General features: G+C 44.5%; 1 long non-coding RNA gene across 1 annotated transcript in view; it reads left to right on the top strand.

The window, feature by feature from the left end:
• The window catches only part of LOC101176252, a 258,816-nt gene that overhangs the window by 119,049 nt on the left and 112,652 nt on the right, over nt 1–27,115 (top strand). Inside the window, exon 4 of the long non-coding RNA XR_001115282.2 lies at nt 22,257–22,346. This is a non-coding gene — a long non-coding RNA (uncharacterized LOC101176252). The remainder of the gene's footprint in view (nt 1–22,256; nt 22,347–27,115) is intronic.

Raw genomic sequence — 27,115 nt, 5'->3', positions numbered from 1 at the left:
GCCTCAGCCTCCCACAGTGCTGGGATCACAGGCATGAGCCACCACACCCAGCCTGATCCCAGAGACTTCTTTTCTGACACACAGGAGAACCAAGATGTGACTTGTGGCTGGAGTTGGTCCTGACTGATATGCTGGTGGGAATATCATTGATATTTTCATGCAGGAATGCCTTATGCCCAATCCACCCAGAAAGTTTTGGCAGCTAACACAGTGCCTGGCACATAGAGGGTGCTTGAATGAAATGAATGAATGACCAAACAAATGAACAACTTTGTTTTTGTAACCTTAGAGTAGACTTTTTCTTGGGGATTCTCCTTGGGCCAGTCAAGCCCAGAATACAAGGATATGAGATGAGATCTGAATGACTGCATTAGTTAAATCTGCAAGGGATTTCAAGGCAAGGGACGTATACATCAACTCAAACTGGGTTGAGGCTGAAGGAATTTTGCTGGAATACTATTATTGAAAATGCCAGCCTTGGCCAGGCGCGGTGGCTCACGCCTGTAATCCCAGCACTTTGGGAGGCCGAGGCGGGCGGATCACGAGGTCAGGAGATCGAGACCATCCTGGCTAACACGGTGAAACCCCGTCTCTACTAAAAATACAAAAAATTAGCCGGGCGTGGTGGCGGGCGCCTGTAGTCCCAGCTAGGCGGGAGGCTGAGGCAGGAGAATGACGTGAACCCCGGTGGGTGGAGCCTGCAGTGAGCCGAGATTGCGCCACTGCACTCCAGCCTGGGAGACAGAGCGAGACTCCGTCTCAAAAAAAAAAAAAAAAAAAAAAAAAGAAAAGAAAATGCCAGCCTAGTATTTGATAGCATGCTAGGGTGACCATAGTCAATAATAATTTAATGGCATAATACACTTGAAAATAACTAAAATTATATAATTGGATTGTTTGTAACTAAGCAAAATGCTTGAGGAGGTGGATACCCCATTTTCCATGATGTGATTATTGCACATTGCATGCCTGTATCAAAACATCACATGTACTCCATAAGTATATACATTTATTATGTACCTACAAAAATTTTTTGAAAAAGAAAACTCCAGGGGTAGATTTGACCTCTGCCTCGGCTGGTGTAAGGGGCTCCAGCGATTCCTGAGGGCTCTGTCTTACTCTCTGCATCTCTCCACTCTGCTTCTCTGTGCTTTAGCTCTCTGTTTTCAGGTAGACTCTCCTCTGGGGGTGCCAAGGTAAAGGAAGTATTATTTGATGGTTAAGAACACAGCCAGCTGGGCGCGGTGGCTCACGCCTGTAATCCCAGCACTTTGGGAGGCAGAGGCGGGCAGATCACGAGGTCAGGAAATTGAGACCCTGCTGGCTAACATGGTGAAACCCCGTCTCTACTAAAAATACAAAAAAATTAGCCGGGCGTGGTTGCAGGCATCTGTAGTCCCAGCTACTTGGGAGGCTGAGGCAGGAGAATAGCGTGAACCCGGGAGGTGGAGCTTGCAGTGAGCCGAGATCACGCCACTGCACTCCAGCCTGGGCAACAGAGCGAGTCTCTGTCTCAAAAAACAAAAAAAAAAACACAGCCTCTGGAGCCCAAAACAGCCTCAGTTTAAATTCCCAGTCTGTCACTTGCTAGTTGTACAAACTTAAGTCAACATTTCTGTGTCTCAGTGTCCTGGTACGTACCTTAGAAATGATGATAGTCATAGCTAAATTTTTTTTTTTTTTTTTTTTTTGAGACGGAGTCTTGCTCTGTCGCCCAGGCTGGAGTGCAGTGGCGCAATCTCGGCTCACTGCAAGCTCTGCCTCCTGGGTTCACGCCATTCTCCTGCCTCTGCCTCTTCGAGTAGCTGTGACTACAGGCGCCCGCCACCACGCCCGGCTAATTTTTTGTATTTTTAGTAGAGACGGGGTTTCACCGTGGTCTCGATCTCCTGACCTCGTGATTCGCCCGCCTCGGCCTCCCAAAGTGCTGGGATTACAAGCGTGAGCCACCGCGCCCGGCCAGTCATAGCTAAATTTTATTGAGCATTTGCTGGGTGCCTGATGGTCTTCCAAGTGCTTTACATATAAGACCTTACTAATGTTCACAACAACCCATGGAGTAGGTACTATTATTAGCCCCATTTCTTAGACGAACTAAACTGAGGCACAAAATGTTTAAATATTGCCTGTTACACAGCTAGTACCTATGGAGCGAGAGTTTAAACCCAGGCAATCTGATTCCAGAGCCAGTACTATTGACCTCCAAACTATGCCACCTCATATAATAGAACTTACAACTTTTGGAGTTGATGTGGGAATTAAATGAGATAATGTTGATATATATAAAGACGCTTGAGGCAGTTCTTAGCACATAAGGTGTATTCAAACTTATCTAAAGAAAAAAAGCTGCCAGTAACTTCTGACCTATATTCTGTGCTCTCAGTAACATGAGCAGAGAAGAGCAATTCTTCCTAAGAGATCCTCAGAATTCTCAGAACTGGGTCTTGTTGATTCTCTTTGGGTCCCATATCCGTTGCTCAACCAGTCATTAGGGCTAAGAGATGTCAGTGTTCCACTGAGCCAGCCTGGTTCATAGGCCCACCCTGAAGCTGAGGGTAGTGTTGGCACCACCTGAGCCACGTCAACTAAAAAGTGAAGGAGGATTGTTTCTTTGTAGAAAAAAAAAAGTAGCATTACTAGAGGTAGAGAAACAAGAAGTCCCCTATATCATGCATTTGCACTAGCAAAAGAGGCTATCTAGATTTCTTGGGGAAAAGACACATTGTAGCTGATGAACTGAACAGAGAGGGTGGCCAGAGGCCCTTCCACTAAATCCTTTTGAATCCTCCAGCATAGAGTAGCGAGGGAAGAGGGTTGGAGGGGTTTGGCAAGAAGCACCATCTTTTTATTTATTTTTATTTTTTTTAAATTTTAAGTTCCAGGATACATGTGCAGGACATGCAGGTTTGTTATATAGGTAAACATGTGCCATGATGGTTTGCCGCACCTGTCAACCCGTCACCTAGGTATTAAGCCCCCCATGCATTAGCTATTTATCCTGATACTCCCCCCTCTGCCCCACTCCCACCACAGGCCCTAGGGTGTGTTGTTTCCCTCCCTGTGTCTGTGTGTTCTCACTGTTCAGCTCCCACTTATAAGTGAGAACATGTGGAAGAAGCACCATCTTTAAGGCTCAACCTGCTATGTCACTAGGGGCAGCATTCAGAGAGGTCGTCAGGAAGTCCATGGCCAGTTCATTGAATCTGCAGGAGGGTCAATAGGACATAATTACCCAAATGGCATGTGGGCAGGCCCCAGGCCATCCTGCAAGAAGTGCTGGGTAAGCATCTGCAACCACTAATGATGCCCCTCAAAGCCCTGGTGCTGCTCAGAGGTAGCACCGCCAGCCCTGAAGCCCCTATTCCCATGCTCCTGGGTGAGTCAGGCTGTGCTGAAGGAGGGCCCCACCTGATTCACCAGTCCCACTTCCTTTGCTTCCTGGTGGTCCCCACCCACACAGCCACCACACCCAGAGCAGCACTGACCAATAGGACCAAAATTAGCTTCTGAGGCATAATGGGAAAACTTGGTCCAAGATCCTGTGGGCGATGGGTAAATTACAAAGGGACCCGGGGTTAAAGATATCAGCTCACCAGTTTCCACTTAAATCCCTACCACCTTCCACTTACTGGGGCCATTTGTTGCTGGAGTAGGCATAAGGAGACATTTCCTTTAGTGCCAAGTTTAAGCAGCTAACTCCTGTCAAGCATCTAAGGGTTAGTTTGGAAATGAGAGTGTACAATGGTACCAGCACCATAAAAATAACTGGATGGTTGTATTAATCTGTTCTTGGATTGCTATAAAGAACTACGAGACTTAATTTATAAAGAAAAGAAGTTTAATTGCCTTACGGTTCCACAGGCTCTATAGGAAGCATGGCTAGGGAGGCCTCAGGAAACTTACAGTCATGGTGGAAGGCAAAGGGGAAGCAGGCATGTCTGTCCTACATGGCTGGAGCAGAAGGAAGAGAAGGGGAAGGTGCTACACATTTTTAAACAACCAAATCTCATGAGAACTCACTATCACAAGAACAAGGGGAAAAATCCGCCCCTGTGATCCAGTCACCTCCCACCAGGCCCCTCCTCCAACACTGGGGATTACAATTTGACCTGAGATTTGGGTGGGGACACAAATCCAAACCATATCAATAGTAGAGACTCAGCTGCTGTTTTACAACTACTTGTTTACTGGTGTGTGTGCTGGGAGTGAGGGTTCTGGTCATTCCGCATATTATTTCTCAGGCTCATTTTTCTAAAGATGACTTCTACTTTACCCTGCCTTATCACATTCCATTCACTGATGACCTTGCTTAGTAATCAGTAAAAAATGAGACCAGCAACATCACAGCTTTCTCTCTCTCAGTTCTTCACTGAGACCCCAGAACCAACTCCTCCCGCAAACTCTGGGAACTTCATCCACAATATTTCCTTCTCTCTCCCTCCTGTTTCATCAGTCTGTGTTTTCTGACTCCTTCCTCTAAACCTATACTAAAATGACCCATCCTGAAAATAATCACCTTCCCACAACTTTCCACTCTCCTTGTAACTATCCATACCTTTCCTCTCTACCAAATGTCTTTTTTTGTTGTTTTAAGCGAAAGCATGTTTATTAGGAAAGCAAAGAAATAAAGAATGGCTACTCCATATGCAGAGCAGCGACTTGGGCTGCTGGACTAATGATGCTTATAATTATTTCCTGATTTTTATGCTAGAAAAGGGTGGATTATTCATGAGTTTTCTGGGAAAGGGGTTGGGCAATTCCTGGAACTGAGGGTTCTTCCGCTTTTCAAACCATATAGGGTAACTTCCTGACATTGCCATGGCATTTGTAAACTGTCATGGCTCTAGTGGGAGTGTCTCTTAGCATGCTAATACATTATACTTAGCATATAATGAGCAGTGAGGATGACCGGAGGTCACTGTTTTTGCCTCTTTGGTTTTGGTGCTCTCCACCAAATATCTTGAAAGATGTTTGCCTGCTATCTCCACTGCTCAACTCCAGTTACAGTCTGGTTTCTGCTTCTACCATGGCACTGAAATTGCCCTGCCAGGCTTATAACAAGCAACTTTGAACTCTCCAGATGTTTTGAGAGTTTCATCCCTATCAGTGAAAACAAATTGAGTATGTGCCTCAACATATGAATATTTATTTATAAATTATATACATATGCTAATGTATAGATATTATGTCTACTATGAAATATAAACCAAAATAAATACTTTAGGAGATGATTTAAATATAGAAGTTTGAATATTTTCCCTAGTGGATTGTCTTCTGCCTGCCTCTTTGGTCTACTTACAGATTTCAATACATTTATTTTTTGTCAGCTTTATTGAGACATGATTTAATGGGGTAACATCAATTTTAAGTATACAATGCAACGAGTTTAGACAAATGTATAAAGTCTTACAACCACTACCCCAATCATAATATAGAACATTGCAACACCTCCAAAAGATCCCTCATTTTTATTTTCAGTGAATTCCTTACCTCTTCCCCAACCCCTAGCAACCAGCGATCTGCTTTTTAATCACTCTAATTTGCATTTTCTAGAATTTCATATAAATTAAATCACACAGTAAGTAGTTTTTTTGTATCTGGCGTCTTTCACTTACCATGCTTTTGAGATTCATTCATGCTGCTGCATGTGTGGGTAGTTTTTTCATTTTTATGGCTCAGTAATTATCTGTTGTATGAAGATGCTATAATATGTTTACTCATTTACCTGTTGAAGGACAGGAATTTATGACTAAAGCTGGTGTGAGCATTGACATATAAGTATTTGTGTAGATATGCGTTTTTATTTCTCTTAGGTAAATACCTAGTAGTGGGATTTCTAAGTCATATGGTAAGTATATGTTTAACTTTATCAGAAACTGCCAAACTGTTTTGTAAAGTGCCTGAAAAATTGCATCCTCATCAGCAATCTACGAACGTTCCATTTGCTCCCACATCCTCACCAACACTTAATATTGTCAGTCTTTTACATTTTAGCCATTGAGGGGGATATGTAGTGCTATATACAAAGCTGATTACTGCAGCCTTACAAGAATTTTTGAAATAATCCTTTAATTTTTTTAAAAATCAAAATTGTTTAGATCTCCCTCCTTTTTTTTTTTTTTTTTTTTTTTGAGACAGAGTCTCACTCTGTCACCTGGGCTGGAGTACAGTGGTATGACCTTGGCTCACTGCAACCTCTACCTCCCAGGTTCAAGTGATTCTCTTGCCTCAGCCTCCCGAGTAGCTAGGATTACAGGCACACACCACCACACCAGGCTAATTTTTGCGTTTTTAGTAGAGATGGGGTTTTGCCAGGTTGGCCAGGCTGGTCTCGAACTCCTGACCTCAAGTGATCTGCCCGCCTCGGCCTCCCAGATTGCTAGGATTACAGGCATGAGCCGCTGCACCCAGCCCCCTACTTTTTAATATAAATATCTAAATCTGCCATCTTGCTACTTGTTTTCTATTTGTCCCATCTGTGTTTTGTTGTTCCTTTTTTCTTTTTCTGCATTCTTTTAGATTAAATGCTTTAATATTATTTCTTAGCAACTTTATTGAGGAATAATTTACATACCATAAAATTCTTCCATCTTAAATATACAATTTGGCCAGTTGCAGTGGCTCGCACTTGAAATCCCAGCACTTTGGGAAGCTGAAGTGGGAGGATTGCTTGAGGCCAGGAGTTCAAGGCCAGCCTGGGCAACATAGTGAGACCCGTCTCTGCAAAAAAATTTTTTTTAATTAGCCAGGCATGGTGATGTGTGTGCCTGTGGTCCTAGCTACTTGGGAGGCTGAGGTGGGAGGATCGCCTGAGCCCAGGAGGTTGAGGCTACAGTGAACCAAGATTGCACCACTGCACTGCAGCCTGGGAAACAGAGCGAGACCCTGTCTCTAAAATATATATATACACACACACACACATTTTTTTTCTGAAAAAATATTTTTTCACCCCTTGTTTAGCATATAATCAATAAATATAACTATCCTTAGTCCAGCAGCCCAAGTTGCTGCTCTGCATATGAAGTAGCCATTTTTTATTCCTTTACTTTCCCAATAAACTGGCTTTCACTTAAAAATTAAAAAAAAGGCTGGGCGCGGTGGCTCACGCTTGTAATCCCAGCACTTTGGGAGGCCGAGGCGGGCAGATCATGAGGTCAGGAGATCAAGACCACGGTGAAACCCCGTCTCTACTAAAAATACAAAAAAAAATTAGCCGGGCGTGGTGGCCGGCACCTGTAGTCCCAGCTACTCGGAGAGGCTGAGGCAGGAGAATGGCGTGAACCCGGGAGGCGGAGCTTGCAGTGAGCCGAGATTGCGCCACTGCACCCCAGCCTGGGCGACAGAGCGAGGCTCCGTCTCAAAAAAAATAAAAATAAAATTAAAAAAAAAAAAAAAAGACATTTGGTGGAGAAGGATATGGACAGCTACAGGGAGAGTGGAAAGTTGAGGGAAGGATTATTTTTAGGGTGGGTCATTTTAGTATAGGTTTAGAGGAAGGAGTCAGAAAACAGACTGATGAAACAGGAGGGAGAGAGAAGGAAATATTGTGAATGAAGTTCCCAGAGTTTGCAGGAGGAGTTGGTTCTGGGGTCTCAGTGAAGATTAAAAAAGTAATGGCAAAAACCACGATTACTTTTGCACCAACCAAATGTATAAATCATTATATATTTATAATGTGTATATAAATGCAGATGTGCTGTTCATTATATATTTATAATGATTTATATATAAATCATTAAATTATACATTTCATGATTTTTAGTAAATTTACAAAATTGTGCGACGATCACAACAATCCAGTTTTAGAATATTTCTGTCAGCCCGAAAAGATCCCTCATGCCCATTTGTAGTCAATATGATTACATTTTATCTCCTTTATTGGTTTAATTAGCTATACCTCATTTTATTTTTCTTTTAGAGATTCTTTTGGGGTTTACAGTGTACATCCTGAACTTAGTGCAGTCTGTCTTCAAGTAATATGTCATTTAACGTTTATCATAATAACCTTGCAACAGTATATTTCCACCCCTTCTCCTTCCTAGCCTTTGTGCTCTTCTTGTCACTCATTTTATTTTTATTTCTACATGTGCTATAAATCCCTCAAAACATTGTGGCTATTTTCCCTTTGAACAGCCAAATCTCAAAGGTTTGTTTTTGTTTTGCTTTGTTTTTGTTTTTGTTTTTGAGACAGAGTCTCGCTATGTCACCAGGCTGGAGTGCAGTGGCGCAGTCTCAGCTCACTGCAACCTACACCTCCTAGGTTCAAACTATTCTCCTTTCTCAGCCTTCTGAATAGCTGGGACTACAGGCACATGCCACCAAACCTGGCTAATTTTTGTATTTTTAGTAGAGATGGGGTTTCACCATGTTGGCCAGGAGGGTCTTGATCTCTTGACCTCATGATCCGCCCAGCTTGGCCTCCCGAAGTGCTGGGATTACAGGTGTGAGCCACCACCCAAGATTTTTAGAAGGGAGAAGAAAAGATATTTTATATTTGCCGACCTATTTTTCATTTCTAGCACTCTTCATTCCTTTGTGTAGATCCAGATTTCCATTTGGTATCATTAGCCTTCTGCCTGAAAGACTTCCTTGAACATTTCTAATAGTGGTGGTCTGTTGGTGATGAATTCTTCCTACGTTTAAAATGTCTTTATTTCACTTCTGGTTTTGAAAAATATTTTTGCTGGGTCTAGGTTAACTTTTTTTTTCCTTTCAGTACTTTAAAGATACCACTGTCTTCTGAGTTGTGTTGGTTATGACAAGGAGTCTACTGTCAATCTTTATTTCCCTTGGTTTCTTTCTCTACTTTAGAAATTTTCTCTTTATCACTAGTTATAAGCAATGTGATTATCATACGCCTTGGTGTAGTCTTCTCTATGTTTCTTCTGTTTGAGATTTGTTAAGCTTATTGCGCCTGTGGGTTTCTAGTTTTCCTTAAATTTGGAAAAATTTTGGCTATTATTTCTTCAGATATATTTCATGCCCCTTATTCCTGTCCTGTTTCTCATGCTCCAATTATATTAGCCTGCTTGACGTTGTCCCACAGCTCACAGATGTGCTGTTCATTTTTTTTAGTTTTTTTTTCTGTCAGTGTTTTTACTGACAGATGGTTTCAATTCATTAACCTTTTTTCTGCAGTATCTAATGTCTTAATCTCATCCAGTTTATTTTACATCTCAGACGTTCTATTTTTCATCTCTGGAAGTTTGATTCATAACCTTTTTTTGGCCTTCCATGTCTCTCCTTAACACGCTCATGCTTTCCTTTAATTTTCTTGAACGTACATAATTAGAATGCTGTTTTAATGTTTTCATATACTAATTGTGTCATCTGTGTCATCTCGGGGTCTATTCCTCAATAGGGGGTATGTTTTCCTACTTTTTGCATGCCTGTCAACTTTTGATTGGATGCTAAATATTGTGAAGTCTACATTGTGGAGTGCTGGGGTGTTTTGCATTTCCATAAACATTGTTGGACTTTGCTCTGGGATGCAGCAGGATACAGCTGTGTTGCTTGGAATTAATCTGATGCTTTGAGTCTTGCTTTTCAGCTTTGTGAGGGTGAGTCTAGAACAGAACTTAGTCCAAGTCTGGAGTTGACAAACTATGGCCCACAGACAAGATGCCAGTATTGGTAAATAAAATTTTACTGGAACACGGCCGCACCCATTTGTTTGCATATTGTCTAGGGCTGCTTTTATACTTCAGCAGCAGAATTGGGTTGCTGTAGCAGCAGTGGCTGTTATGAACCACAAGCCTAAAAAAATTTGCATCTGGTCCTTTAAGAAAAAGGTTGCCTGGCCGAGCTTGGTGGCCCATGCCTGTAATCCCAGCACTTTGGGAGGCCAAGGCAGGTGGATCACTTGGGGTCAGGAGTTTGAGACAAGCCTGACCAACATGCAAAACCCTGTTTCTACTAAAAACACAAAAATTAGCTGGGCGTGGTGGTGTGCCCCTGTAAACCCAGCTGCTCTGGAGGCTGAGGCAGGAGAATTGCATGAACCTGGGAGGTGGAGGTTGCTGTGAGCCAAGATCCTGCCACTGCACTCCAACCTGGGGCACAGAGCGAGACTCCATCTCAAAAAAAGAAAAAAAAATGAAAAAAGGTTACCAATTTCTGATCTAAGGTAACTTGTGCTCATTATTGAAGAAGTGTTCTCCTGAGGACTCTACTTGATGCTCCATGTATTAGAAGGTCTTTCCCTTTTGATTGGTTGGAACATGAACTACTCTTGGCCATGTCTTAGCTCTGGGGATTATTCCACCTACTTTATTCCTCCCTGCACCATGGCCTGGAAACCCTATCCAGGCAGTAAGCTGGGGCGCTCTCAGGGCTCACCTAATTCGTTTTCTTTTCTCAGGGGATCATTGTCTTGTGCTTTGTCTAAAAACTTGTCCGATGTCTAAAAACTGTTGTTTCATAAATTGTGCGTGCTTTTCTAGTTATTTAAGGTAGGAGAATAAATCACCCTCTGTTACTCCATTATGGCTGAAAGCTAACTTTTTTTTTTTTTTTTAACTTTTTGTCCTCTTCTGATTACAAAAGTGGTATGTGTTCCTAACCTACTGGCTTCTCTGCCACAGTGGATCTGATTGGCCACCCCAGCTTTTTGCAGTTACTCCACTTTTTTTTGAGACAGAGTCTGGCTCTGTCACCCAGGCTGGAGTTCGATGGCACAATCTCAGCTCAATGCAACCTTCGCCTCCTGGGTTCAAGCGATTCTCCTGCCTCAGCCTCCCAAGCAGCTGCTACAGGTGCATGCCATCATGCACCACTAATTTTTGTATTTTTTAGTAGAGACAGGGTTTCACCATGTGGGCCAGGCTGGTCTTGAAATCCTGACCTCAGGTGATCTCCCCACCTTGGCCTCCCAAAGTGCTTGGGTTACCCGTGTGAGCCACTGCACACGGCCACTTTTATGATATTTCTTCCATCTGCGATCTCTTTATTTTATCTGTTCTTTGTTGGTTTCGTCCTTTTTGTTTGCCTTAAATATTAGGATATCAGGTAGTAATAATCCCAGTTTCTCACCATTCCTCCATTCTCCTGTAGCTTCAACCTCCATGTGGATGGGGATCCTTAGGGATTTAAAGTATACTTTTCAATTGTTCAGTCCTAAATTGAAATCTTGGTTGTACTATTTGTTATGACATGGGCAGACTCAGGTTTTCTGGAGTTAAGAATAATCTAACATTTTTGTGCTCTTAATACATACCTGGGCTGGGCACAGTGGCTCACGCCTGTAATCCCAGCAATTTGGGGGGCCGAGGCGGGGGATCACCTGAGGTCAGGAGTTTGAGACCAGCCTGGCCAACATGGCGAAACCCCGTCTCTACTAAAAATATAAAAAATTAGTGTGGTGTGGTGGCAGATGCCTGTAATCCAAGCTACTCAGGAGGCTGAGGCAGGAGAAGCATTTGAACCTGGGAGGCAGAGGTTGCAGTGAGTCAAGATGGTGCCATTGCACTCCAGCCTGGGCAACAAGAGCGAAACTCTGTCTCAAAAACAAAAAACAAACAAAAAAAGCCATACCTGATGATGGGCTCTGTACATCACACATATCTCTAATCCTCCACAGCAACTCTGTGAGGGAGGTACTTTTGTTATTCCTAGTTTATAATGGAGAAAACTGAGATTCAAATAAGTTAGGTTACTTGGCTCAGGTGGACAAGCTGGAATTTGGACCCAGGATTTTCTGATGAGACCGGGCTGACCAGCTGTCTTTTCTCCCTAAGATCTTCTCCATCTGATCTTCTGTCTTGGCACTGAAAGTCCTGCTTGCTGGGAAACCCCTCAGTCCTGGAGAAACTGGGGTAGTTCACCAGTGCGGTAAATTGCCCTGTTCTGCCTGGATCACTTCCCTGTACCCACTTCATACTTTGTATAATTTCAACTCTAAATGCATGTTGAGCAGTTTGTATGGTACCTGACACACAGTAAATGCTTAAAAGTGCAAGCTGTTATTACTGTTCCTGTTTCTAACCCTTCTGAATATAAGTGGTGGACATTTGTTAGTCTTTCTGATGACCCAACATCTGAACATTATTTCTCTGTGTTGGGAATCTTGCACCTTATGGGGCTGAACGCACTTCCCACTCCAGAGTAATCCTTCCCACGCTGGCAGCGAGAACGCAGGCATGTGGCTCAGGCCCCACCTGTCAGAAGCCCGTGCTCTGAACCCGATTAGAAGCGGGGCCCACACAGATCTCTCCTGGTGAGGATGACAGTGGCAGGATTCTGGAAGCAGAGCCCAAGCCAGGGCTGTGAGCTAGAGTCAGTTTCCAGCGGTATCAACAAGGGGCTCCTCACTAGCTGAGGTCCGGAATGAATTCGATGTTTGTTCCTGGCTGTAAAGGGGCCAGCCTTGGTTCTCTGGCTGTTCTGGAAATTACAAGAATTGCCAGATATCCTCTAGTAATTTCCTCTTGTGCTTGAATTAGCCTGAGTTGCTTTTGTTTCTCTACAACCAAGTGCACTGATTGATACATATACTATCTGGATATTGTGGGCACTTCAAACTTAATGCATCCCAAATAGAACTCATTGCCTTTCCTCAGAGACTGCCACCTCTCGTATTCTTCATCACAAGCACAGCTCCTCAGCATTTGCTGGATTTATGAAATTAAAAACTATAGTCACCTTCAACTCCTCCTTCCTAAACCTCCAGCTCTCAGCATTTACCAAGAAAGGGTTGACCCCTTCTGGGTTTCCCTCTCTATCTTCTCTGCTGTTGCCTTCACCCAGGCCCTCTTGCCTTGAACATGGCACAGCCTCGGATCTGGTCATCTTTTTGCCATTCTCCTGCAGAGATGAAGAGCAGGAAACAGAGAAGGTGCAGCGTCACTTGTGAGGGCCAAAGATGAGGACAAAATAGAAAAGAAAAGGAGGTGAATGAGGGTGGATTCAAACTGGAGAAATTAATGCTTGGGATGGAAGAGAAGAAAAACCCCTTTAAAGGGGAAAGAGTAAAAAATACAGCTGATCGGCTGGGCATGGTTGCTCACGCCTGTAATCCCAGCACTTTGGGAGGCCGAGGCGGGTGGATCACCTGAGGTCATGAGTTCAAGACCAGCCTGGCCAACGTGGTGAAACACCGTGTCTACTAAAAATACAAAAAAATTAGCCAGGCATGGTGGCAGGTGCCTGTAATCCCAGCTACTCAGGAGGCTGAGGCAGGAGAATCGCTTGAACGTGGGAGGCAGAGCTTGCAGTGAGCGGAGATTGCGCCACTGCACTCCAGCCTGGGCGACAGAGCAAGACTCCATTTCAAAAAAAAAAAAAAAAAAATACAGCTGATCCTCTTTATTCCCAGAGGCCATATTTGCACATTCACCTACTTGCTAACATTTACTTGTAACTCCAAAAATCAATCTTTGTAGCGCTTTTGTGTTCATTTGTGGACATCATGGGAGCAGAACAAAATTTGAGTCACTCAGTTCACATGGTCCCAGCTGAGTTGGAACAACGAGACACTCTGCCTTCACTTTTCAGCCCTCATACTGTGGTCAAGTATTCTGTGTGTGCTGTGTTTTTCACATTTTTGTGCTTTTTGTTAGCGATTTTGTTGTTCATTTTTTATTTTTATTTTCAAAATTTTTTGAGATAGGATCTTGCTTGTTTGCCCAGGCTGATGTGAAATGCAGTGGTGTGGTCATAGCTCACTGTAACCTTGAACTCCTGGCCTCAACAATCCTCCTGCCTCAGCCTCCCACAGTGCTGGGACTACAGGTGTACACCACCACTCCTGGCCTTGATTTTGCTGTTTAAATGGCCCCCAGGCATCGTGCTGTCTAGTGTTCCCAAGCTCCAGAAGGCTCTGATATGTCTTGCAAAGAAAATACATGTGTTGCAGATAAGCTTTGTTCAGGCTTGAGTTTTAGTGCTACTGGCTGAGTTCAGTGTTAGTGAATCAAAAATATGTATTGAGTTGTCTTTAAACAGAAACATACGTAAAGCACATTGATGTATTGATCAGTTGACAAAAAATGTTGATCAGTTTGGCTAGAGGCTTTAAGAAACCTCCCTCTGTATTTCCTTTGGGAGCAATGGTTTAGTATTTGCCAATGCAGTGTTTGCAGTGACTTTATGGAACATAACTACTGCGAGTTATAAGAATTGACTGTGTACTGGTGCTCATATTCAGCCCCTTGATCCTTAATATGCTTGATTTGGAAAGGGGGAAGTGGTTCATTGCATCCTCAAGTTAACACTTCTGAGAAATATATCAGTCAGAAGTCAAGCAGAGAAGCAACACCAGTAGGAGATACATGTTTTAATAAATGTATGACAAGGAATTGGCTTACATAATTGTGGGGCTTGGCTAAGTAAGCCTGAAACCCACAGGGCATACTACCAGGAAGGAAGAATCACATGGGCATTGCTGAAGCTTGTCCACAGGCAGTCAAATAGGGAAGATCCAGTGAAGGAAAAGCAATTGTGGATCCACCTGCTGTTGGAATCTCTTTTACCAGGAAAAGCTCAGTCCCTTTTAATGGCTCACCTGATTGAGTTGGGCCCATCAAATATAATCTCCCTAGATTAGAGTCAACTGATTAGGGCCTTTAATCACATCTATAAAATTCCTTCACAGCAGCACCTAGGTTAGGGTTTGATTGAATAACTAGGAGAAGGTGTGTGTCGCAAAAAGGTTGCTGCCATGTATTTAGCCACATAGACACGTCTAAAGATCATTGCAATGATACATCAAATGTAGATTTTAGGCTGGATGTGGTGGCTCACAACTGTAATCCCAGCACTTTGGGAGGGCAAGGTGGGAGGATTGCTTGAGCCCAGGAGTTCAGGACAATCCTAAGCAACATAGTGAAACCCTGTCTCTCTAAAAAATACAAAAATCAGTCAAGTGTGGTGGCACGTGCCTGTAGTCCCAGCTACTTGGAAGGCTGAGGTGGGAGAATGATCGAGCCTGGGAGGTTGAGGCTGCACTGAGCTGTGATCATGCCACTGCACTCTAGGCTGGGCAACAGGGCAAGACCCCGTCTCAAAAAACAATGTAGGTTTTAATGCAAGTTATTTTGTTTCTGTAAGTTGGAATGATGAGTTCTGCACAAGTAAAGTCACATGATTTCACTTGGCTATCTTCTTATCAACTGAGGTTTCATTACTTCTCCCTTCTTTCCTAGGACCAGGCACCATTCCAAGTTTCTTCTATAAACCAGGTACTCTGACCATCCTCATTTTACAAGTGGAGACACTGGAGCATTAGAAAGTTAACTATCTCTACTAAGTGATGAAGCCAGGATTTGAATCCAGGTAGTCTAGAGCCAGAGCCTGTGTTCTTAACCTTCATGCTATGCTGAGTCTCAATATGACATGAAGCAAGCCATTTCTATCAAGACCCCTTCATGTTTTAGGTAGGCAGGTCTGTATGAGAAGCACATGAGAACTCGTGCTGTTCTTGGTTGTCTGGTAGCACAGGGGGGCATATACTCTTGTTAAAGATATTAGTCTGTCTTTCAATACTGGAATCTTGGGCTCTACTCCAAGAACCCCAGTCTGTCTGACCCTTTTCTTAGACCATGTACCACCTAAAGTCCCTTGAATCATTTAAACCTTGAAGTCATACAGATTCCCCACTTGCCCCACACTCATGCCTTCTTCCACAAAGTCACACCGGTTTGTGTCCTGAGGCTTTAATTAATTCTCCTGGCCAGGTTAGACCTTCCCAAAGAACTTCATTATTTGATTCTGCTCCATCCCCCATTAATTTATTCATGCATTCATGTATTCATGTATGCAAGCAACCCAACGTTTGAGCATTTACTATGTGCCAGGTACCGTGCCAGGTGCCATGCCAGGTACTGGGGATATAGTCATTAATAGGATAGACAGCTCTCAGCACCTTGAAAGTGGTTATAGTCCTGTGTCCCAGAGAAAAAGTCTGGGGAGTAGGATCACCTGCTGATATGGTTTGGATTTATGTCGCTGCCCAAATCTCGTCGAATTGTAATTACCAGTGTTGGAGGAGGGGTTTGATGGGAGGTGGTTGGATCATGGGGGTAGATTTCCCCCTTGCTGTTCTCATGATAGTAAGTTCTTATGAGATCTGGTTATTTAAAAGTGTGTAGCACGTCCCCCTTCGCCTTCTTCCTCCTTCTCCAACCATGTAAGATGCGCCTGCTTCCCCTCCATTTTCTGCCATGATTGTAAGTTTCCAGAGGCCTCCCTAGCCATGCTTCTCATACAGCCTGTGGAACTGTGAGTCAGTTGAACCTCTTTTCTTTATAAATTACCCAGTCTCAGATACTTCTTTACAGCAATGCAAGAATGGACTAATACACTTGTCAAACAGGAAAGCAGGCCCACAATGCCTTGCATGCTGCCTTTCTTCCTGATTTGGCAGATATTTGCAAAAGTGTGTATTTTCCCCTATACAGGTGAATGTGTTAAAATAATTTTACGTCAGTAAAAGCCCCTTTTCATCAGCCTCCTTGTTTTTTTCCTCCCCTCCCCTTTCCACTGTCACAGGGATCCTTTGGGGGTCTCTTCACCAGCCAGAAACCTCTGTGGCCAGTGGTGTCATCTGCATCTACTTGCACCCAGTGGGTTTGTTCTGCCTACTCAGCCTGGTAGGCTGCGCTTGGCTCACGCTAATGGGCTGGATCCACACCTGCCAAGGGTGAGCCAAGTGCAGAGCAGTGAGGGGTGTGTGGGTGAGCAAGTGCAGGGTCTGGCCACTGTGCACATCCAGGCACACTGGCTGCTATGGCAAGGCAGGCACCAACACAGGTGTTGGCTCTGTGCAAGGCTGCGGCTAGACCAGATGTACTGCATGCAGCTTCTGCTATAGGCACCTGCGTCTTGATGAGGGGAACATGGTGGCACCCAGAAGCTTGTAAACACCAGGAACCACAGAACCCCAAAGAGGGTGTCACAGTCCTGGCTCGGGAAACTCTAAGTCTGGGCTCCTCTAAGAGCTGCAGCTCTTTTCTCCTTCTTGTCATCTACAATGTGGCTAGCAGGGGGCATGTTCCAGCCCTATTTGTGTTACAACTCTTTTAGTCCTGTCATTTGGCAGGTCCCGAGTTCTTGTCCCATGTCCAGGAAGAGTGAGGTGCACATACAACTGGAGGGTAAGCATGGCAGAGAGGAGCTTCACTGGGCAGCAGAACAGTGCTCAGGAGACCTGAAATGGGAAGCTCCCATCCGCAGGCAGGTCATCTTGACAAGTGTACAGCTCTCAGTGGAGGGGAGACCCGCAGTGGGTAGCTCCTCTCTGCAGGTTGGGGGGCATCCTGACAAGTTCATTCAGCTCTCTGCTGAGAGGAGACCCACAGTGGGTAGCTCCTTTCTGCAGACAGGTCCTCCTGACTTCTGTCAAAGTCTGGCTGAGTTTGGGGTTTTTATGGGCTTAAGAAGGGAGGAAGTGCATGCTGATTGGTCCTTGGGCAGCCATGAGCAGGCCTGGAAAAGGCACTGTAAGTTTTCACTCAAGTCTGCAGAACTGGCAGCCCAGCCCCCAGGCCATCCCTGGCCTGAAGGTGGCGTTTCACTGGGGACCCACCTTTTTTTGGCTGGGAACCTGTTTGCCTCCTGCTGCCATCCATGGTGCCCAGGCTGTTCATGCTGAGGGGTGCCTGCAGGCCCTCACACCCTGCTCAGCCTCCCTCCTGTGCTTATCGGTACCCAAAGTCCAGAGAGGGCTGAGGCAACATGAGGCTGGTGTGTCAACACTACCCCAAGTGTGCTGGGTTGTGACAATGCCTGGGTGTGGCCTCAGCTTCACTCTGAAGTTGGTGCAGGTGCTTGGAGTGAGGAGAGGCCAGGCAGTGGGAGTAGGCACTTCTGAGCCTGCAGGGGAAAGGAGCCTTCTCAGGCCCCCAAAAGTGCAGAGATGCCCAGGTCCAGACAGGACACTGCTGCTATTACCACTCTCTACTCCATCAAACTTTATTCATTTATTGTATACCTTTACAGATCTTTCTTCCATGCATTTATAAACAAATATGAATATATTTTGTTTGAAAAGAATTTATGATGGTACACAGTATTCCATAAATGCTAATTGGTGGTTGGAATCATTTTCACATGTGTTTCTCTCCAGTTTGCTTGCTTCCTTTCCTGATTTCTGTACCTTTTCCAGGTAAGATGGCTAGGCAGATAAGGAGAGTGATGTCTCTGAATTCCTGGTTTTTCCTGTCAGCCATGTTGACTAGATGTGGCCATAAGAGTTTGCTGTGTTAGTCAACTCAGGTTGCCATAACAAAACATTATAGGTTTTGGTTGGCTAAAAGAATAGAACTTTATTTCTCATGGTTCTGAAGCCTGGGAAGTCCAGCATGGTCAGTTTCTGGTGAGGGCTCTCTTCCTGTCTTGCAGACAGCCACCTTCTTGCTTTGTCCTCACATGGTGGAGAAAGAGAGAGTTCAATCTCTCTCTCTTTTTTTTATAAAGACACCAGTCCTATTCAATTAGGACCTCATCCTTATGGTTTCATTTAACTTCAGTTACCTCTTAAAGATCCTATCACCTAATAGTCATTTTGGGGGTTAGGACTTCAACATGTGGATTTTGGGGAGACACGACTCAGTCCATAGCATTGTCCATGATGTCTGGACATGCCTCAGGGCAACCATATACATAGCTGGGCTGCTCCAGTGCACCTAGCTCAGGGCTCTGCCCCCAGTGGGCTCTCTTTAGGTTTATTGACACATGCACTTCTTAGATCAGAACTGCTCCTTGCCCTGTGACTTGAGATAAGCTGAGGGCCTCCCAATGGCCTCCATCCCTAGCATTCCATTTGAATTAGTGGAAATTTCAACTACCACTTTGTGAATGGTTCCAGGTGTGCAGGTTTGGGGAGACCAAGATAGCTGGAAAGCCAAGCTTAAATGTTAAATCAAGCTTGGGGTGGAGGGCAGTTACCATCACCTAAGGATCTAGGACTAGGGAATAGTACCATCATGGGATGACTCACGCCTGTTAAAAATAGGGGGATAGGCCTATGTCTTGGTGAATCAAGTGGCATGCCAAAGCCAGTTAATTAACCTCACACTTCAGCTCAAATCTTGGTTAGTTTTAAAGGCTCAGAAGGACAAAGAAGCATATAGAAAAGGATATGGAGTCCCCATGGAGTTACTGAGAAGAGAGAACTGTTCACTGGGAGATTTGAGGGCCAATTAAGAAGGCGATTTCAAAGAAGAAAACTGTCAAGTGGCCACACAGGATTCTGTGGTGGGGATTCTGAGTCACTGGGATGCTGTGAGACATGTTTCTGTAGTGGTTTAGATACCAGGATGAGAGTGTGAAGCAGGGCTTCGGGGTAGATGGAAATGGAGGATGTTTGTGGAAGAAATACTGGGAGGGAAATGAGCTCCTGGCTTGATGTGGCATGAATACTTGCAAGACACATCAAACATGAAGACTGCATATATTATCTAGAAATGAAATGTCATTCTGTCAAATGAAATGACAGAACCATGTGACAGTGGGACAGCAGAGGTAGATCTGCAAAAACCAGAAGGTTGGTTGAGAGTAGGCAGAGGACCAGGACTGTGAGGCTAGTAACCTGCTCTCATTGTGGGGTGACTTCCGTCAGCCATGAATGTGGACAATTGTTCAGCTCGAGAAGTTCATGTCTGGTAGCTACACTGTGGAAAATCACTGTGCATCATCAGGCAGTGAGGAAAGAAGGTACCAGAATGGTTATAATCCTAGACCTTGTAATCAGACAACCTCCAGGACTTTCTGAAGGCTAGTTATAATTTCTCCAAGCCTCAGTTTCCTTATCTGTAAAGGTGGATAAAAATAGTACTGATATGGTTTGGCTGTGTCCCCACCCAAATCTCATCTTGAATTGTAGTTCCCATAATCCTCACATGTCGTGGGAGGGACCCAGTGGGAGGTAATTGAATCATGGGGGCAGTTACCCCCATGCTGTTGTCGTGATAGTGAGTTCTTATGAGATCTGATGGTTTTATAAGGGACTTTTCCTTCCTGCCACCATGTGAAGAAGGATGTGTTGGTTTCCTCTTCCACCATGATTGTAAGTTTCCTGAGGCTTCCCCAGTCACGCAGAACTGTTAGTCAATTAAACCTCGTTTATAAATTACCCAGTCTTGGGCATGAGAATGGGCCAATACAAGTACCTACCTGTTAGGGCTGTCAAAAGGACTAAATGAGGCCAGGTGCAGTGACTCACACCTATAATCCCAGCACTTTGGGAGGCTGAGACAGGAGGATGGCTTGAGCCCAGGAGTTCAAGACTAGCCTGGGCAACATAAAAAGACCTTGTATCTACAAAAAATAAAAAAATTTACCTGGCACAGTGGCGTGTGCCTGTGGTTCCAGCTACTTGGGAGGCTCAGGTGGGAGAATCATCTGAGTTCAGGAGGTCGAGGCTGCAGTGAGCCATGATCACACCACTGTACTGCAGCCTGGGCGATGGTGAGGCCCTGTCTTAAAAAAAAAAGGACTAAATGAAGAAATGCCCGGAAAGGGCTTAGATCATGGTAAATGCTTAATAAATGTTAGTTATAATTATCACAGTTAAGCAATACGATTTGTGTCCTTATAATACAGAAGAACATTCAGTTTCTCATGTCAGAAACAATAGACAGTGAAGAAGGAAATAAACAGAACACAGGTGCACCTAAATGAATTTTGGCCAAAATCATGCAGAAGGGAGCCTAGGAGAGTTTTCAAGCTATGTTAGAAGTGTTTATCAAGTTCAGAAGGGAGATTGAGTAACATGGGTCTGGGATGGTTGAAAGGGAGGAAAAAAGAGAAAGGGAATTTTATATCCCTGTTATCTTGACTGTCGGTAGCCTGTGTAAAGCACCCAGTGTGTGCAGTGTGCCCCATTAGATATATAGGATTGCACAGATACAGATGAGGTGACCTCTCCTCACATGGAGTTGACCATACATGTTGTCATGATCAGTAAAACAAGTGTAACAATGATATAAGAATTAAACACAGCAAATGGGCAGGATCACAAATCTAGCACAGGCCTGACTGTATCCAGCTGAAGGCACATCACCTCAGGGACTTCATGTATCTCTCTGATAAGTTGCGTACCCACTTCTTGTACTGTGCTTTTCTAGATGCTCTAGGAAATTTGCGGCCTTATCCCTGATTTTAGTGATGTTTTGGAAAGTAACTGGGGAGCCTATTCAGAAGCTTTGATGATAGTCCAGGTAATAGGAGATAAGCCCAAATGGGGACAGTGGGATTGGAGAACAGAGAGCAGGTGCAGAAGCTGGTGATATTACATTGGTAAATATCAGTAGGACCCAGCAAGAATGAGGGATAAAGGGGCACATGCTGCAGCTGTAGCCTGGGTGACCATAAAGTCCTATTCGCAGAGCTTGGGGGACACTGGAGGAACTTGGACCAGTGGTTCTCATGTTTTATAGTGTTTAGGAGTCAACTTTGGAGATTGTTAATGCAGATTCCTAGAATCCACCGCAGGCCTACTGAATCTGAATCTCTAAAGTAGACCTGGAAATCTGCCTTTTTAGCAGGTATCCCAGAGGATTCTGATGCAGGTGGTCTGCAGATCACGCCTTGAAAAATGCTGGTCTAGAGAAAATAAACATCTTAGCTTTGGTCCTCTAGAAAGCAGAGTTGGAGGCAAGGACCCTAGTGCTAAAACTTCATCTGGGAGGTGAAATCCCACGGTGAGGGTGTGTGGGGCACAGGAAGAGACAATGGGATACATGAATTTCTTTCCTTTTCTTTCTTTCTGCTGGCTACCATTTCAAAATAAGCCATGAAGGATCAAGCAGGTCACTCAGCATGCAGGGCTCTTCCAGACAATTTATGGGAGGAATCCGGCCTTAGCATAGTGGGAGAAAGAAGGAAACAGGAATCCAGCTCTTTCCCACTCTGCCCTGGCTCCTGTTTCTCATTGGTAAAGCACTCCTTGGGGGCTCAGGATTGTATCACCCATCCTCTCAGTGGCCTCTCAGGAAGCCGGACCTCAGACAATTAGGGGTAGAGGGGCAACCAGGACAGATGGGATCCTGGCCTAGAGAGAAAGGAAGAAGGAAGCAGTGGAGGGTGTCTGAGAAGGTACATAGACTTGTTTCCAAAGACAGTAAAGAAGTGAGGCTGGGAAAGGTAGATTTTTTTTCAGTTCTGTAAGTAATTACAGTTTTGAAGTTGAATAAGAAAGACTTCTAGGGAACTTGTCTAAATAGAGTTATATTAACAGTGGGAATAAGAAAGGAAGCCTAGAATTTGTACCCATTGTACATTTTCTTTAAATTTTTCTTTATTTGTATTCCTTTCCTCAGGACAACTTCCAGTAAAAGAAGGCACTGAGAATTAAGTGCTATGTGGGAGTAGTTGCCAATTTTTGCAATGGGAGGCTGCATAGATTCAAGGTATCACTTGTTTATTTTATATCCTGAATTAACTTTCCACCTTCCCAGTCCAAAGTTCTAATAAAAGATTTCACTTGGACTAGACAGCAAATGATTTTGTGACTCTCATCCAAAATCCCACAGCTTTTTCTCTGAAGACCTATAAGTTCCTAAGACACTCTAAAAGGAATATAAAGATAATAATTGTAATTCTTAAGGAGTGCCAATTGCATACTGGATTCCAGAGAGTAATAACTTTGCTTAATGTATACATGAAGCTTTCCCTCTGTGTGTTACCACAACTTGGCTAACATTATATGCTGGCAAATGGCATTAATCTGTCACAGAAATAGGGGGAATTTAGTCACAGGAAGTTTAAATAACTGATCATGTCCTACAAGGCGTTGGCAAGAAATGGACAATTAGATTTACTTTCCACTACCATCCTGAACTGTGTAAAAATATCTTGGGTGGCTGTGAGATCTGATTCTAGGAAGAAATATCCCTTGGCTCTCGTAAAGATGTTGATAACTCATTTGTGAGAAATTGATTTTAGCGGGTGTGTGTGTGTGTGTGTGTGTGTGTGTGTGTATGTTTGCTTGCGGACAGGGTGTAAAAAAAAATAGCTGTTTTTAATGCAGTCGAACTATGTGTGAGGATAGGTTACAGGATGGGTGACGACGGATAGGTAATTCAGGGTTGGCAGTAGAAGTTAAAGGATGGAGAAGTGAACAATGTGTAGATTTTTTTTTTTTTTTTTGAGACAGAGTCTCGCTCTGTCGCCCAGGCTGGAGTGCAGTGGTGCAATCTCGGCTCACTGCAAGCTCCGCCTCCCAGATTCACGTCATTCTCCTGCCTCAGCTTCCCGAGTACTGGAGGCTGGAACTACAGGCACCTGCCACCATGCTCGGCTAATTTTTTGTATTTTTAGTAGAGATGGGGTTTCACCATGTTAGCCAGGATGGTCTCGATCTCCTGACCTCGTGATCTGCCCGCCTCGGCCTCCCAAAGTGCTGGGATTGCAGGTGTGAGCCACCGCACCCAGCCAACAATGTGTAGATTCTTAAGTGCCTGTAGGTAATGTGGAATCAAGAAGTAAAGAAAGGTTTTGAGCAAAAAAGGAAAGGGCAAAATGGAGAATAGAAAGAAATGAGAAGGTAGTGTCAAGCAAAGAAACAGAAGGAAGGAGAGACAAACTGCTGTAGGAGATGAAAGTAATCCACTCAGGGAATTATTGGAAGAGATACATGACTTGTAAAAAGAAAAGCAGGCCGGGCGTGGTGGCTCACACCTTAATCCCAGCACTTTGGGAGGCCAAGGTGGGTGGATCACCTGAGGTCAGGAGTTTGAGATCAGCCTGGCCAACATAGTGAAAACCTGTCTCTACTAAAAATACAAAAATTAGCCAGGCATGGTGGCACGTGCCTGTAATCCTAGTTACTCAGGAGGCTGAGGCATGAGAATTGCTAGAACCCAGGAGGCAGAAGTTGCAGTGAGCTGAGATCTCAGCACTGAACTCCAGCCTGGGTGACAGAGTGAAATGCTATTAAAAAAAAAAAAAAAAAAAGTACGCTGTTTACTAGCTGCATGTTTGAGAGAGAGGTTGGTTATTGGTGACTGGGTTTGTAACGTTCAGTCAAAAAGGTTTTATTGAGCAACAGCCTCATACAAGGCATTGAGGCAGCAAGGGGAAGAAGAGTTTGCCTCTTGCTTACTATGTACTGTCCTTCCTCCCTTGACCTCCAGGTACATACCCACTTAGAGAAAGAAAGTCAAATGGTGGTTGAACAGGATGTGTTGTCTCCAAGGTCTCTTCCACCTCTATAATTCTTTGACTCTGGCCGAGGTCTCTATGGCCCCACAGAGGCTGTAGCAAGTGTGTTCTTGGTAGGCTGGATCTCCGTTAGGTTGAATAGTGTTGTTTTAACTTCTGCCTCCCAATCTTATTGCTACCAGATAGGATGATTTTAGTTGCAAATGGACAGAAAACCTAACTGAAGCCAGCTTAAGCATAAAAGGAATTCATTGGCTTATAATACTGAAAGGTCGTGAGTGGATTCATTCAGCCTTAGCTTAATCCAGGACCTCAAATGCTATTCCAGTGCTCTTTGTGTGTGTGTGTGTGTGTGTGTGTGTGTGTGTGTGTGTGTGTCTTTCTCTCTCCTCCTCCTTCCCATGGGTTGTCTCCATTTTCAGGTCTGCTCCGCCGTATGGCAGCAAGATGACTGCCACAGCTCCAGTCACCACCTTTCAATCCCCAAATTGCACAGAAAAACATGGCTACCCAAGTGTGAGCTCCCACACACGTCCTGAGAGTCATGCTGATTGTACTGGTTCAGGGCGAACACTCATCCTTGAACCAAACACTCTGGCCAGAGGGATTAAATTGATCAGTACTGGGCCACATGCTCCTCCCTGGAGCCCGAGCTATAGCCCTGCCTGAGCCTTGAGCATTGGGGAGTTTGGGATGACATAACTAGGAGACAGGGAAATGGATTCTGGCGAGCCAAAAATTAATACTGGGCTACCCCAGGCTCTGTGAAACCTGGGAAGAGACATGAGGTTCTGATCCAAAAAACAACAGGAAAAGGCCAGAGGGGCAAGAAAGAATCCTGATCCAGAGATGACCCCAGGATTGAATGACAGGTCCAGAGTGGCAGCTCACTGCCCGCTCAGGCTGCCCTTTGTTCCGGGCACTGAATCAGGGATTTTGGATGACCCTGGTACATAGTTACTTCCAGGAGATTACAGGGGGGGAGCACTTCATTTCCTGTTTAGGATTACACTGTCAACCCTCCCCTCCCACGCAAGCCATATGTTCATTCTAAGCCTCAGCTTCCAGCCAGAAAAGCCCTTTGTGTTTTCTTGGCAAAACTAGAGCCCAGTAATTAAAGTCCATATGCAAAGCTGCTCCCTCCAGCCCACACCGAGGTCTTTTAATTAGTATGTAATTGGTCAGAGAGGTACTATCAAATAGCTCCCAGTCTGGCCGGCTGGAAATGCAGTGTTTGAAAAGTCCCAGACCAGAGAAGGATAATAAATGCTTTAAGTCCCATCTGTTGGAATGATTTGTTTAAGGTATAAATCGCTGTTCTGTTACTATTTTTAACAATTCTGCTTGTAGCATTTCTTCAAATATGGTAACAACTACCAGAGTATTTATTGGAGGTAGGAGTATGAATAAATGAACTAGAAGACTGAGCAAATCCATGTTTTCCCTCAAAGAAATTCATATAATGCAGTGGAGGTGGGGAGACAAAGAGGTGAGTTGGGCATTTGGTTAACTATTTGTGGTCTTCACAGTGAAGAGCTCCTATTGCCCGTTAACCTTGCCCCAAACACACCATGTGTGAGAGAGTCTGTGGTGATGTGAGGAAAGACTTTGAATGCACCTTGGTAGACAAGGGTCAGCAGTTGCAGAGAAACAAAAGGAAGAAGCAGGAAAGCGGACACTCCATTGCCCCTAGAAGCCATGGCAATCCAGAGTGAAGCTGGAGTAAGGTTTGAGAAGCAACGGTCTAGGGCAGGGGTCCCCAAACCCTGGGCTGCAGAGCCTGTTAGGAACCGGGCAAACTGCAGAAAATGAGCAGTGGGCAGGTGAACATTACCACCTGTGCCCTGCCTCGGTCAGATCAGCGGTGGCATTAGATTCTTGTGGGAGCAGAATCTTGTTGTGAACTGTGCATGTGAGGGATCTAGGTTATGTGCTCCTTATGAGAATCTAATGCCTAATGATCTGTCACTGTCTCCCATCACCCCCAGGTGGAACCATCTAGTTGCAGGAAAACAAGCTCAGGGCTCCTCCTATTGATTCTATATTATGGTGAGTTGTATAATTATTTCATTAATATGTTACAATGTAATAATGATAGAAATAAAGTGCTCAATAAATGTAAGGCACTTGAATCATCTCAAAACCATCCCCCCAACCCCCTGGACCTTGGAAAAATTGTCTTTTGCAAAACTGGCCCTTGGTGCCAAAATGGTTGGGGACCACTGGTTTGGGGATCTTTAAAATTCCTTCCAGCTCTGACAACACAGGTCAATATTGATGCTATTCTTCTTTTTTTTTTTTTTGAGACGGAATCTCGCTCTCTCGCCCAGGCTGGAATGCAGTGGCGTGATCTCAGCTCACTGCAAGCTCTGCCTCCCACGTTCATGCCATTCTCCTGCCTCAGCCTCCCGAGTAGCTGGGACTACAGGCACCCACCACCACGCCTGGCTAATTTTTTGTATTTTTAGTAGAGATGGGCTTTTGCCATGTTAGCCAGGATGGTCTTGATCTCCTGACCTCGTGATCCGCCAGCCTTGGCCTCCCAAAGTGCTGGGATTACAGGCATGAGCCACCATGCCTGGCCTATTATTCTTATAGTAGTAGTGATAATATAATAATAACAGTGCCACCATCATCATCGCGGCTGCCAGCTTTTACTGCATGCTCACTATGTGCCCGGCACTATGCTCAGTGTTTTACATGGATTGTCTCATCTGAGCTTCACACCCAACTCTGAGGTTGCTACTATTGCTCTGCCTGTTTCATAGATGAGGACACTGATAGGTTTACTAACTTGCTCAAGGTCACCACATAGTAAGTGGCAGAGCTGGCGTGTGACCCCCCCAGCCATCTGACTCAAAGCCTGGGTTCTTACCCACCATGCTTGCCACCTTCTGCCCAGTATCGCGGAATACCTGGGTTTTGCTTGATGAAAACGCCATGGGATCAGGAAGCTGGTGGAGGGAACATGGCTGAGCCCCTTCCAGGTTCTTTTTGTTCAGTTAGCCCCTTGGGC

This window comes from Nomascus leucogenys, chromosome 2 (genome assembly GCF_006542625.1).
Source record: "Nomascus leucogenys isolate Asia chromosome 2, Asia_NLE_v1, whole genome shotgun sequence".
NCBI lineage: Eukaryota > Metazoa > Chordata > Mammalia > Primates > Hylobatidae > Nomascus > Nomascus leucogenys.
Note: the sequence above shows the minus strand (reverse complement) of the source record. Positions and strands in the feature narration are given on the sequence as shown.